Raw genomic sequence first — 14898 nt, forward strand, 5'->3', positions numbered from 1 at the left:
ACTATCCATTATCTTTTTGAACCCTAAGACAGCAGGAACCTCACATTTCCACTAGAGAGCCTCTACTTCCCCCAGTCCTGGAACCCTTGGATAGGGCCCACTTTCCCGTATGCCTCTCCCAATCCATATGAAATAATATTGCATCTGCCGATCACAACCTAATCAACGCAACCATTGCCTCCTCAACATGCTTCACTTCAGACTATGTCTAGAGACTTCACGTGTGGAATGACAACCCTTCAGCTTCATTACTCTGGTGAGACCTTTCCTTTCATAGTATACTCTAATTCCATCTCAGGTGGTTCACTTTCTAACAAAGTCCTAAAACCTAGATATACACCAGTTTCTGTGAGAGAGAGCATATGTTCACACGTATCCATAAACTACTGCAAAATATATACCTGAAAGCAGAAGCACACAAGAGCTTGCAGTGAGTATTCCCCTAACACTTCCTCTCCACTATTCCAAGCTTTGGGTCCATGATTGCTCAACAATTTGTTTGACTTGGTATGTTAACTCTCTTTTCAGTCACCAGGTTCCAAATGTCATCAGGATGCCGGCCAGGCTTCCCTGGACTGAAGACCCACCAATGTGTCCTGGAGCTCTGCTTCCCCAGAGACCCACCCTACCTGGGAAAGAGAGAGGCAGACTGGGAAAACGGACTGACCAGTCAACGCCCATGTTCAGCAGGGAAGCAATTACAGACGCTAGACCTGCCACCTTCTACAACCCACAATGACCCTGGGTCCATGATCCCAGAAGGATAGAGAGTGGGGAAGCTATAATGGGAGTAGGTGGGATATGGAGATTGCATGGTGGGAATTGTGTGGAGTTGAACCCCTTCTACCCTATGGTTTTGTTAATTAATCCTTTCTTAAACAAAACAAAACAAAACAATCCATGTTTGAGCGGTCTTTGAGGATGATGGCGGTATTGATCCATGGGGCAGTTACATGGAGCTGTTTGGACTGAAAGAGATGACGGAACAGATATGATCTACCTAGATTTCTTTAAGAACATGTTCGTCAGTGAGAAACATATTTTTCTCTCTCATTTACTATACTTGACCTGAACTGGCCCATTTCCCAGGGATGACCCCACTGACCCTGACCTGCATCTGCCTTCTGCTCTAATGGACAGCATGGGGAAATGAGTGCTCACAGTTTGAGATTGGTTATCCTAAATCATTACTTATGTTGTAATCACATTCAGGTGTTTCAAAGGCAAGCAGATTAGTTGTATTGATATTGTGTCCATTCAGATAGCTTAGAAACTGTTATCAGAAAGCTTCCAACTTAAATATCCTGCAGTGGGCTGGCTACAAAATTACAGCATAGAAAAAGTGTCCCTAGTGTTATCAGAAAGTCTTTCATTATTTATATAAAGACTTCAAGCCTAACATCAAGGCTAACATGGGCTTGATTCTGGTTTCTGATACCATAAAATTGACTTTCTTGAGCAAAAGAGTGAAACCTTCTGAATTTCTATTTTATCATCCAGAAAAATATTAGTGAGACACCCTATGATATATCACTACATGGGGAAGGTACCTTGCTATGTACATGACCTGGGTTGAAGCTCATTTGAAAGTAAAATGGAACCAGAGGAAGCTTCAATATTGTGGTTTTTCTCTGTCTTTCTAGTTCTGTCTATTTGAAAAAAAAAAGTAATAAAGATATGTTAGCACAGAGTTGGTGAGATCATGCATGTACTAAGTTTCAATGATGCAAAGCAAAAAATCAATAAGATAAAATAATAGTGCAAAGAGAACAGATAAAACAAAAGTACTAAGTTTCACTTCAAAAGGCTATTGTAAAAACTAACTGCTATATTTGGTATACAGACCAAATTTTTTGGTTTGTCCAACAATATTAACCTAATGTCATTATTTTCCAAGTGCTCAGTCTGAGTTCAGTCCTTGCAAGCAAAACCCAATGCAATGATTTCTGTCAACTGGAGTTTATATTCTATTTTTTCTTACCAGCCCCTTGCTATTTCTTTTTTTTAATATTATTTAATTTATTTATTCCCTTTTGTTGCCCTTGTTGTTTTATTGTTTTAGTTATTATTGTTGTTGTCATTGTTGGATAGGACAGAGAGAAATGGAGAGAGGAGGGGAAGACAGAGAGGAGGAGAGAAAGATAGACACCTGCAGATCTGCTTCACCGCCTGTGAAGCAACTCCCCTGCAGGTGGGGAGCCGGGGTTTGAACTGGGATCCTTATGCTGGTCCTTGTGCTTTGCACCACCTGCGCTTAACCCGCTGTGCTACAGCCCGACTCCGCCCTTCCTATTTCTTTCTCCTTCTCTAACATTGAGTGTTATAAGTGTAAGAAAGTAATGACAAAATTGTTCAGAAATATATTTCCTAAGATCTAAGTCAGGAAATTCAAAGAAATTTTTCTCTTAAAATATTGCGTTGTCACTCTCCACCTTAATCCAGATTTCTAGGCCCATTCTCAACTCTGACACCATCTTCCCAGGTGATACTTTTAGCCCACCTGCATGTTATCTATAGGGCTTAGGCAAAATTTACTCAAGTCATGAGCCTTTTGAAACATACCTAAAATAGAGTTCCTAGCTTCATCCCACAAGAGACCCCTAGTTTTGTTTGCTCTATTCTTACCTTTGGGTTCCTTTTTATTAAACAATTTATCCTGATTTATATCTTACCATCTTTTAGCCAACAAGTTGCAAATACTACCATGATACTATTTTGGCTTCCCTGGGCAGACTACCTCACCAATGTGTCCTGGAACCCAATATGCCCAGAACCCTGCCATACTAGGAAAAGGTAGAAACAGGCAAGGGATATAGGTCAAGCTGCCAACATCCATGTGCAGCAGAGAAGCAATTATAGAAGGCAGACCTTTCACCTTCTGAACCCCATAAAGAATTTTGGTTCATACTCCCAGAGGGATAAAGAATAGGGAAGCTTCCTATGGAGGGTATGGGACATGGAACATTGGTGATGGGAACCATGTGAAATTATTCTCTTGCCATCTTACAGTCTTGTCAATCATTTTTAAATCATTAATAGAAAGACATCCCTTTGGTTTATTTGATTTTTGCATTTAATTTCTGCCCCTGAAAATCTACAGTCCAGATTTATTACTTTCCTTAACACATACTTACACTGTTGTAAATATATTCTAACCATCACTGTATTTGTGAATTTTATGAAAAGTTTTATAAATAAAGATAAAAAATTGTAGCAAGTAGAAAAAAACAGTGTGATGTACTAGCTAGAATATGACATATGATATGTATTTGTGTAATTCTTATAAGCAAATCTGTTTATATAATAAAAGGTAATTCTCACACTTTGCCTATGTGAGAAACAAAGAATAGCTTGACAAGACATTTGCATGTGTGTATAGGATGTGTCAGACAATTTCTAGATGTTTTTACATGCTGACTCTGTTATTTCTCACAGCAGCACTATAGAAAAAGTACACTCTAATTTCATCTCAGGTGGTTCACTTTCTAACAAAGTCCCATAATCTAGATATACACCAGTTTCTGTGAGAGAGAGCTTATGTGCACACGTATCCATAAACTACTGCAAAATATATACCTGAAAGCAGAAGTACACTAGAGTTTGCAGTGAGTACCTCCCTAACACTTCCTCTCCACTATTCCAAGCTTGGGATCCATGATTGCTCAACAAATTGTTTGGCTTCATATGTTAACTCTCTTTTCAATCACCAGGTTCCAGATGCCACCAGGATGCTGGCTAGGCTTCCCTGGATTGAAGACCCCACCAATGTGTCCTGGAGCTCAGCTTCCCCAGAGACACACCTTACTAGGGAAAGAGAGAGGCAGACTGGGGGTATGGACCGACCAGTCAACGCCCATGTTCAGTGGGGAAGCAATTACAGAAACCAGACCTTCTACCTTCTGCAACCCTCAATGACCCTGGGTCCATGCTCCCAGAGGGCTAGAGAATGGGAAAGCTACCATGGGAGGGGGTGGGTTATGGGGATTGGGTGGTGGGAATTGTGTGGGGTTGTACCCCTCCTACCTTATGTTTTTGTTCACTAATCCTTTCTTAAATAAAAAATTTAAAAAAAAAGAAAAAGATTGTATTTGTTTCATTAACAATAATAAAAATAAGGCATATCCTTGGACATATGGTTAGGAGAAGTACATACCCAATGAGCATACAAATAATAATTTAAAGGTGCATAGGAAGACCTAAGTTCAAAACTATATAATCCATAGTGTCCAATGTATAGAAGTAACCTAAATGGCCAACAATAGGCAACTGAATAATGAAGTTGTTGCATGTATATTGAACAGAGTACTGCTCTGCTATTAAGGAGATCATAATATACTCTTTAGAACATAATGGGTGACACCAGATGTGACTATGTTTAGTGAAATAAGTGGGCACTTGAAGGATGACAACCCATGGTTTCACTCATATGTTGGAATATAGATAACTAAAGCAATGAACTTAAAAAATAATAAAAAGATGCCTGCAAACTGTCTCATAGTCTATGTGAGATTACTGGGAGGATAGGAGGCCACACTGCTTTGATGATAGGTATGGTATGAATCTTACCCCTGAAGTCTGATAATTTCACAAGCCATTGTTAAATTACTAGTAAAAAATAAGGCCTGGAGATCAATTATTTTCCCTATGCCACAAATCTAACACAAGATAGGCTAAGTATTAAGCACAGATGGTATAAATTAAAGAAGTCATGTTTTCCACTATCCGGAAACTAGGAAAAACAGCAATTTGACAATGCTACCAGTCATTATATTCTGAACACTATGAAAACAGCTACACACAACAGGAAAATCACTCTTAGAAATGAAATAGAATCCACTTCAAGTAAAAGTGGGTAATGCGGCAACCTCTAGCTCCTTCTAAAGTCTTCCATCAAATCTATCCACCTCTCCTCAAAAGTCTCAGTTTGGACTTTTTTCTTTAAGTCACTTAGTCTTTCAATTAATTGTTTTTCTTTGTGTGACAGATATTGGGAGAGCAAGGCATCACCCCATCAATTCTAAAGTCCTTGTCTTTTTTTTTCAGATGGTACTGGATTAAATCCAGGACCTCATACAGTTTATATGTGCCCTCTATTGCTAAACTGCCTTCGCAACTCTCTATCATCTCATTTGATATAATCTTGTCATATAAACTATTGCTTCCAATTTCCAAGTATATTAGCATCCTATAGGTACAATAATAAAACACCAAGTGTCAATTTCTTTTTAAAAATATTTTTAATATTTATTTATTTATTTATTCCCTTTGTTGTTGCCCTTGTTTTATTGTTGTAGTTATTATTGTTGTTATTGATATCATCGTTGTTGGATAGGACAGAGAGAAATGGAGAGAGGAGGGGAAGACAGAGAGGGGGAGAGAAAGATAGACACCTGCAGACCTGCTTCACCACCTGTGAAGAGACTCCCCTGCAGGTGGGGAGCCGGGGGCTCGAACCGGGATCCTTGCGCTTTGAGCCACATGCGCTTAACCGCCTGACTCCCTCAAGTGTCAATTTCTTAAAATAACACAGACCAAGATGACTTATCTCATCTCAGATGGAATTTGACAGAATCATGTTAAGTGAGATAAGACAGAAATGGAAAGATGAATGCCCAATCTCGATCTCATGCATACCTAGAACTTAGGAGATAAGTACAGAAATGTACAGCATAAAATAAAACTTGGAGTTCTTGCAAAGCACAAGAACAGGTGTAAGGATCCCGTTTGAGCCCCTGGCTCACCACATGCAGGGGAGTCTCTTCACAAGTGGTGAAGCAGGTCTGCAGGTGTCTATTTTTCTCTTCCCCTCTCTATCTTTTCCCTGCTCTCTAGATTTCTCTCTCTGTCCTATCCATCAACGATGACTACAACAATAAGACAAGAAGGGCAACAAAAGGGAATAAATAAAATAAATAAATATTAATAAATAAATAAAAATAAAATAAAATAAAACTTGGGCTAGGTTTGCTGGATTGTACCAAAGCAAAAGACTCTGGGGAAAGGGAAGGGTTGGTGTTTTTAAGGTCTGTATGATGATATAAAGGGACTGAAGTGGAGGGTAAAAGAAATTTGCAGGCACTTGTCAAAAGAAGATGAAAAATTGTACCCATATGACAACAATTTTAGGGTAATATATCAAATTTTCAGTACAAAATAAAGTAATAACAATAATAAAAAGTGATAACAGAAACATTCATGGGATTAAAAAAAACAGTATTGGAAGCACCACATATCTTCTGGAGGATATTTGGAATAACTCATTTCCTTATGTTTTCTGTCTTTTGGAGACTGCTAACATTTATTAGCTTGTGGTTTTATCTGTTATCTACTGAGTCAATGACTCAATATATCACCACTTCTGTCTCAGACTCTAACACTCCAGTCTTCCTCTTATGAAGACTCCCATCACTGTGAGGGAGCATGTGGGTGGTTCAGGATAATCTCCCCAACTCATAATCCTTAAATTAGTCATGTCTAAAAAAATCCCTTAGCAGAATCCTGAGTAGATTCTACAGGTAGGGAAGTCAACTTCTGGTACCACATTTTGCTTACCAAGCCCAATATTGTTTTATTGGGTAGATTTTTGACCCATGATATGGATGTTTCTTTTCTTAAGCCAAGTAGGTAAAGCAGTTTTCAGGACTTCCCACTCCCCCAGTCCCCACCTTCATCCCCAGTTCCTGTTTTTTCATTATTTGCTGTTGTGGCTTCCTTTGTAATTAAGACCCTTCTGGTTGAAAACACCAGGGGTTATATTAAAAATTCACTTTCTTGCCTGAAGACAGTGTTTGTTATGTAGGCCAAGTCTATAAAAGTCCTTATTAGATTTTTACCAGCTTCATAGAGAATGATGAATCTGAAATAACTCAGCTTGTTTTACTTGAGAACTGAAATTTCTCTCATGCATGGCATGCCCATGAGTTACAGAACTCAATGGACACTTCTATAAAACCTAAAGTTGGTTGTTTAAAATTCCTATAATGGGCTTATTTCAGAGGAAGTAAAAACTTAAGTTGATCCAGTGAATATGCCACTGCTATGTGCCTAGCATATGTTGTCTGATTTTATCCTCACCACTGTGATCTGAGTTATCTGACTTCCTACTTTCTCTGTGATGCTACCCCTTAAAACTGTTCTCTCATCATGTTCCAGTCAATCACCCTGGACCCACTGAAATGTCACAAATATACCAACATATTTTCTTTCCATGCAGGGTTTTTGTGCTGGCTGTTCCTCCGAATTCACTATGTCTTCTTTACCTTATTTAGATTGAATCAAATTCATTCTATTCATAAAGGACTTATAAAACCTTTTAATCTACATTATCTCTTAAAACACTTTTTCATCTCATCCTGCTTTTACTTTTAGAAGATTGGTCTGGAAGGTCATTCTGTATTCTTGGGTTTTTTTTTTTTTTTGGCTTCTTTATCCTCATTGATATGTCAGAACACTAGGGACCCAACAGATTTGTGCCACCTTCTGTCACTAGTTTCTAGGATCATATGTGGAATAAAGGACATTGGAAGAGGAATTTTTTAGACCAAACAACTGAAATTTTGAAGCTGAAAGATTTCAGGGACATAGTCACTCCAAACCTATGTGTAGTACTTTATACTTTAACCATGTCCAAAATACACTTGAATCCTATTTCTCTTGCCACTTCTGTTGTAGGAGTACCCCCTAAATCTGACACAAGCCAAACCACAGACATTTGGGATAAAGTGTACATATATAGAGATAAGCCTTTTTCTGCTAAATAAAGCTTACATATAAATAGGGCCCTGCTACACTTGGTAACAACTATATCCAATTTGATACCATCCTGTGAGTTTAGTCACCTGCTCTCCACCATGTCGGGACCATGCTAGTCTTTTTTGAAACCCAAGGTCCATGTCTAGAGTAGCATCTTTTTTGGGTAAATTCGATGTATAGAGAGATAGCCAACTCTTTGTAAGGACTTCTTCATTACTATTTTAGTACAGGGACTGTTTTCCTTCTGAAATTTCCATCACTGTTCTTCTGAGTTCCAGAAGTTTCTTTCTCTTCATTGACTTGAGAGTGCTAAGCAAATATACGGGGCCTTTATTAAAGAGTGTTTATGTGGATGACAGACTGAGTCATAGCCACCAAACACTCCCTTCCTGGGTCTCTAACTCTTGTATCATCTCTTCTACTGGAGTGTATGTAAACAGTCACTGGGCTCTAGTTAGCAGTTATAGCTAAGGTGATGAATAATGTTGCAGACCATCTTGTTAGTACACATATACTCTCCTTGATTGGCTTAGATGATGTCACTGTGCAGTTATGAGACATTTTTGTTAAAAAGTACCCTGAGGAGAGGCTGGAAAGCAAGAAATTGAATGCAAATGTCTTCAGACAAAAGATAATTGAGATTCTTAGCCTGACAGACTACAAGGAAATGAATTAATTTTATTTTCTTTATTTATAAAAAGGAAACATTGACAAAACCATAGGATCAGAGGGCTACAACACCACACAATTCCCACCACCAGATCTCGTATCCAATCCCCTCCCTTGATAGCTTTCCTATTATTTAACCCTCTGGGAGTATGGACCCAAGGTCGTTGTGGGATGTAGAAGGTGGAAGGCCTTGCTTCTGTAATTGCTTCCCCACTGAACATGGGCATTGACAGATCGATCCATACTCCCAGCCTGCTTCTCTCTTTTCCTAGTTGGGTGGGATCCTGGGGAATTGGAGCTCCAGGACACATTGGTGCAGTTGTCTGTCCAGGGAAGTCTGTTTGGCATCCTGCTAGCATCTGGAACCTGGTAGCTGAAAAGAGAGTTAACATATAAAGCCAAACAAGTTGTTGACTAATCATTAACATAAAGGCTGAAGTAGTGCTGATGAAGAGTGTGTGTGTATGTGTGGGAGGGGGGTGTCTCTCCGTGTCTTTTAAGGAATAAAAGGCTACTTACTTATAATGATGAAATGAGAACTGTCTCTACTGGCCCAGGGACTGTGATGGAAAGAGTTAAAGAATAGAAGTTCTATCCACCAGATCCCAATAATTTCCCGTGCATTAAGACTCACATTCTGCCACGTGTCAGATTCTACTAACCTTACAATTAGATCCTTAAGCCTTCTCAATTTCTCAACATCTTTCAGATGACTGTCTGTGTGGTCTGTCATTGCTTTCAAAGTGGTAAAGCAGACCACTCCACAATCCTTATACTCATAAGTGGCCTGATATACTGTCCAAATGCCACAGTTACCACCTAAACTACTGGTCCATGCTCACTGCTGTCTCATCCCAGAATATGTAATAGTAATCATATGAATGCAAAGAGCACATAAGTGGACCCAACTTACATCAGCAATGAGAATTTTAACAGTATCTTACTTGTGAATAATCTAATTTGAGACTACTATTCTCTGTGTTTTCTTTCTAGCTTAATTGAGACTTTTTTTTTCCTGATGTCAAATGCCTTACACTGAGTGCCCCATCAAAGAGACCAAGAGAGAAAAAGGCTCATATGAAGCCATCTATTTAGAACAGCAATTTCAAGGAATACAAGTTTGCAGAGATGAGAACTGAATCACTGTTGTTGCCCACTACGGTTCTTAGTGACATGGAGGGATGCATTGGATCGACCTTCTCGTGGTGCATCCCGTGAGTACCCATTCATTGGGGAAACTGACGATCCTTCATAGCCGACTGAATCCACATGGATTCCAGTCACTTTCAAAGCCAGCAACAAGCAGCTCCTGAAAGCTTTCAACCTGACCTGTTGACTGGCTATGGAAGAAGGGCAAACGCTAGAAGAAGAAGAAGTGACATGGAAGGTGGGACAATATATAGTGTTTCATTTGTGAGTATTAGATCCTAAGTTTGATCCTTGGCAAGAAATTTGCCAGAATGATACTCTGGTTCTCCTTCACTACCTTTCAATCAGTAAGAAAGGAATAAAAAACAAATAACCAATCAAAAAGTAGGGTTGTTGGTGTTAGGTTGTGGTGCACCTGGTTGAGCACACTTGTTACAATACACAAGAGCCTGGATTTGCATCCCTAGTTCCCAACTACAAAGGGAAAGCTCTGCGAGTGGTGAAGCTGTGCTGCATATGCCTCTCTGTCTCTCTGCTTCTCTATCCCCACCCCTTCCTTCTTGATTTCTGGCTATCTATATATGATAAATAAATAAAGATAATAAAATTGTTTAAAATATTACAAAAAAATTTGTTGTCAACCTGACAGTTTTTTAAAAAATATATTTATTTATTTATTCCCTTTTGTTGCTTTTGTTGTTTTATTGTTGTAGTTATTATTGTTGTCGTCATTGTTTGATAGGGCAGAGAGAAATGGAGAGAGGAAGGGAAGACAGAGAGACAGAGAGAAAGATAGACACCTGCAGACCTGCTTCACCTCCTGTGAAGCAACTCCCCTGCAGGTGGGGAGCCTGGGGCTTAAACTGGGATTCTTATGCTGGTCCTTGAGCTTTGTGCCACCTGCATTTAACCCGCTGTGCTACCACCTGACTCCCAACCCTGGCACTTTTAAGAAAGCAGTTTACACAAAGGATAAGAGGAATATGTATTTTCTTCGCCCAGTGATTCCAATCACTGATCATCCAGTGCAAGTAAACCACATGTCTGAGTTGCCTGTAAATGAGTTTTAGCATGAAATCATGGTGTGAGAAACCTGTGGACAAAGAATGTGAAAGAGGTGAATATCCTGCCTGAGATGTGATACAAAGGGAGGGAAACCAAAGTTGCATCAATAGGTCATTCTTGGAATTTCAGAACTTTTTTGGCACTGATCCTCCTTTGTGTATTACTGTTGTGTATGAGGAATGTGATCTGACACTTCCAACTTCTATGTAACTGGCTCTGAGTAGCTACATAATTCAAAAAGACCGTGTCTGTCTGAGAATTTTACATTCTGTTACCTTTCCTGGAATGCAGTGGTCCACATTTACTTATAATTTCCACTCTCCCTTCCATTTACATTAAAAAAATAAATTTAAAAAGTTGTGTGATGAATTATCCAATCTAGCAAATGAAGGATTACAGAATTAAATCGTTTTCTGTCTTCCCTATTTATTATCTGCTCGCAAGTTGTTTTAGGGTCATCAGCATTTATAGTTATTATGTTAGGCTTTTCTTCTGTCACTTATGGTTTATGGTCAATCTAATTTCCAAACTGGATTGCTTATTTCACTTTTGAGTTTTGAAAGTTTGTTACATATTCTTCATAATATTTTTTGTTGTTGTTCAGACATTTGGTTTATAAATATTTTTCCCATACTGTAGTTGAGATTTTTTTTTTTTATTTGTTTTGTCATCACCTTGTCTTCACAGATTCTGGATGACTCTTTCAGTTAGAGAAAGAGACATAGGGAGAGAGTAAAAACTAGTAGTTAATTAGGAGCTGAGGAGAAAACAATAGTCATGCAAAAGATTTTCACACCTGAAGCTCTGAAATCAGGTTTAGTCCCCAGCACCACCAAAACCCAGAGCTAAGCAATGTTCTGACCTCTTTCTCTCTATCTTTCTCTATATATCATTAAAAATAAACAAGATATTTTAAGAATAATAATTAAAGTACTTTAAAGAAGTTGCATCCTAGTCATTTTCCTCTGCCTTATAATGCTCATACATTAGAATCTGAGATCTATACTGGAAACTATGAATGTATTCTGTCTTGGATGTTTGGTGAATATAAAGATCTGTGATCTTACTATTCTGCCCCGACCAGCAGGGCGGTGAACAGGGGCTAAGAACCCAATGAAACCTGAAATGATAGGGACAAGAGACGCGAAGAACGAGAGCAAGTCAAGTTTCTGATCAAGCTCTAAATTTTATTGAGAATACAGGCATTATAAGGCTTTGGGGAAGGAGAGGGAATGCTGGAGGAGGGGAAGGGGGAGCAAACTTCAAAGAGGAATGTTCCTTGCAACAAATGGCAGGAACCAAACTGTGTGTTGACTCACTTGTGTTGACTCACTTGATTACTGATAAATGGTTTACCTAAGGGGAAATGGCCTGCCCAGGGGGTAATGAAACTTGTCTCGAGGACTTCCATTGTTTCAAAGCTTATCATCTATCAAGCAGAGAAATGGCTCCTGGCATATCCTCCCTTTGTTATAATTTTAAAATTGAGGCAGGCAATGTGGGTGAGGAGCAGAGACCCTAACAGCAGGTTTGGTGGGCTTAACCAGAGGAGGGAAGTATTGACCTGAATCCTCCCGCGGGGTGGGTGCAAAACCAACCTTCCCGCATCTTTTAAGGCTCTTGGTGTCTTTTTGGGGAGGGGAGGCAGAGCCACAGTTTCTAGGGAAACAATTTTTGTTGCTGACACCAACCTCCATGCAAATCAGGTTTGCTTCACGGGGGACTCAGAGGCGGACAATAGGGTCCTCCCCCTGCAGTGCTTTGCCTTGCACACCTTACTGGTGTCCTTGCCCTGCCATGGTTGGATGTCTCCATGCATATTTCTGAGTTTTATGCCATCCGAAAAGGGGGTCTGTCATCCTCAGGTTCAGCCAGGCCTCTGTCAGCCAAATCAAGTCTGTGATAATGTATTTGCAAAGGTTTTAATGCCAAGGAGTCAATCTGCCATTTTGTAAAATCAGTAATCTTATTAAAAATGAAGGGTCCTAAGGTAATCATTAACAAAATACTAATAAGGGTCTCATAAGGGGCTCTGTAGTGACTCAAGACTATTTGTGGTGGAGTCTATAACCTGTTGTGATCTGTCAAAAAATTCATGGGATGAATATATAGAGTGTCCTAGCATGCCACCAGCAAGTCTAAGGGAAGCAGTCAGTGGATGTGATGTCCAGGGGAAGAAACACAGCACGTCTGGTCTTCTGGTCAGCACCAACTGATGAAATTTTCTTCTTCTGATCAGCTGTGGAACAAGCAAAACTAGGAGGCAAGGACCAGGTAGAGAAGAATTAACATGAAAATATAGGATGGTGTTTACCAAAACACAGAGGATGTGCATACACATTAGAAGTCAAAGTGAGGTTCCTTGAACATTGAGGAATATTTTGAGAAAAGTGAGCAGTCAATAAGCATGCAAAGATGAAGTCAGCAGTGGTAGGTCAGCAGAAAGAGAAGACTTGGATAAGCTGGTGAGGTTAGCTGGAGTATATACTGCCATGGCGTCCTTTGTGGTAAGGACTTGCCAACAGGGACTCTGTGGATTTTGCAAGAGCAATGTCATCCACCATAATAAAAGGAAAACAAACATGGACATCCAGTGTTGAAAAAAGAGAAAAAAGAATATGTCTCTATGACTGGAAAAGTGGGTGGCTTTGTCAATGAGATATAATAAATGAACAATTAGAATTTTTGTAAATATTAAAAAAGATTTAGTATGTTACTTCATTGACACTTTAGCCAACTGATACTGGAGGGTGCATTACCCTTCCTTTTTTTTTTATTATTAATTAAGCTTAAGGGTTTTAGTTTTTCTTGTTTGAGCTGTAGCCCACATAAATTTAGAAAAAATATCAACTGAGAGAAAAAAAGTTTTTTTTTTTTTTTTTTGTTTACTAAACATGGGCAGGTGAATTACATCAATCTGTCAGAGAGCATTGGCTTTTATCAATGGAGATGAATCTTAAAAGTCTGAATAGCAAGATCTTAATTAAATAATGCAGGAGCCAGTAAAGTGTTTTCACTATGGCAGGTCAAGCTTTATAATTTTAAGAGGCTTGTAAAAAAAAATGAGAAAAATTTTAGGATATGAGTGACTTTAGGAGTCATCACACACCCATAAATAATTAAAAATGTTTAGTTTTAAATCTTACCATATGAGCAGTCAGTTCTTCATGTGCAGATGTACCTATAATTATTTACTTATGGAGAGAACTTGTACCAAGTTAATTGATGATCTAATGGTTAGAATTGACTTTTTTTTTTTTTCTATGATTTTAGAAGGCTCTTTATTAGAATAAACCAATATGTTATAGAAAGTCAATACCTAATGTGTTGACATGATAAAATATTTACCATTTTTTAGCATTATTTTAAACTGATTAGACAGTTTAAGTACACTATTATACCTTTAGTTTACTAAGATCTTTACTCATCACAAGGCTATCATGAGTAAGCATAGATATAAAACTCTTAATAGATTTTGTTCCTTAGAACTCTAATATGGCAACTTAAAAGGCTAAAATAAAACCTCATAGTTTAAGTATTCAAAATATTAATTTTGTTAAATCAGGATTTGCCAAAACAAATCTTTTATCAGACCAAAAACACAATGTATTACTTTAATTTATCAAGAATAAACCTCTGGCAGTGTCTTAAAACAAACTAGATAATTTTTAAAAGCAGAAAGATATAAAGAGGAAAACCAGCGCAAGAGCCTCTGGCATGTAAATAATTCACATAACCATTGTGTTATCTTTTACTAACCCAAGCCAGTTTTGCCTGTTTAGTTGAGAAAGTATTTTAAAAGCTTTTTTTTTTTTTTTTTTTTGAAATCACTTAAACAATTTTGAGTAAAATGTTAAACTTTGTTTAAGGACCTTTGTTTATCACAAAGCTATCACACCCTTAGGGCAGTTATGAACAAGGGTGGGTACACAACTTAATTGATCTTTCACTTTGATTTAGATAGGTAACTTAAAAAGCTAGCATAAACCTTATAGCTGAAATGTTAAAATAATTTTTTACTGTTAACATTTATTTCAGATGACATTTTACACTAAATAATTTTGTTGAATCACATCTGTTGAATAAAAATTTTTTTTTTATCAGGCCAGGAATAGCACGTTTAACCCTTTTTTTTCCTGGCAAGGCCACTGCTCTACACTGACTGGGTTATTAGAAAGTCAGTTCAAGCATGGAATTAAATTAACAAACAGTGGCAGTTGATATTGAGGTGCTGGTAATATCTACAATTTTCACAAGAGTGAG

This window comes from Erinaceus europaeus, chromosome 2 (assembly GCF_950295315.1).
Source record: "Erinaceus europaeus chromosome 2, mEriEur2.1, whole genome shotgun sequence".
Taxonomy (NCBI): Eukaryota; Metazoa; Chordata; class Mammalia; order Eulipotyphla; family Erinaceidae; genus Erinaceus; species Erinaceus europaeus.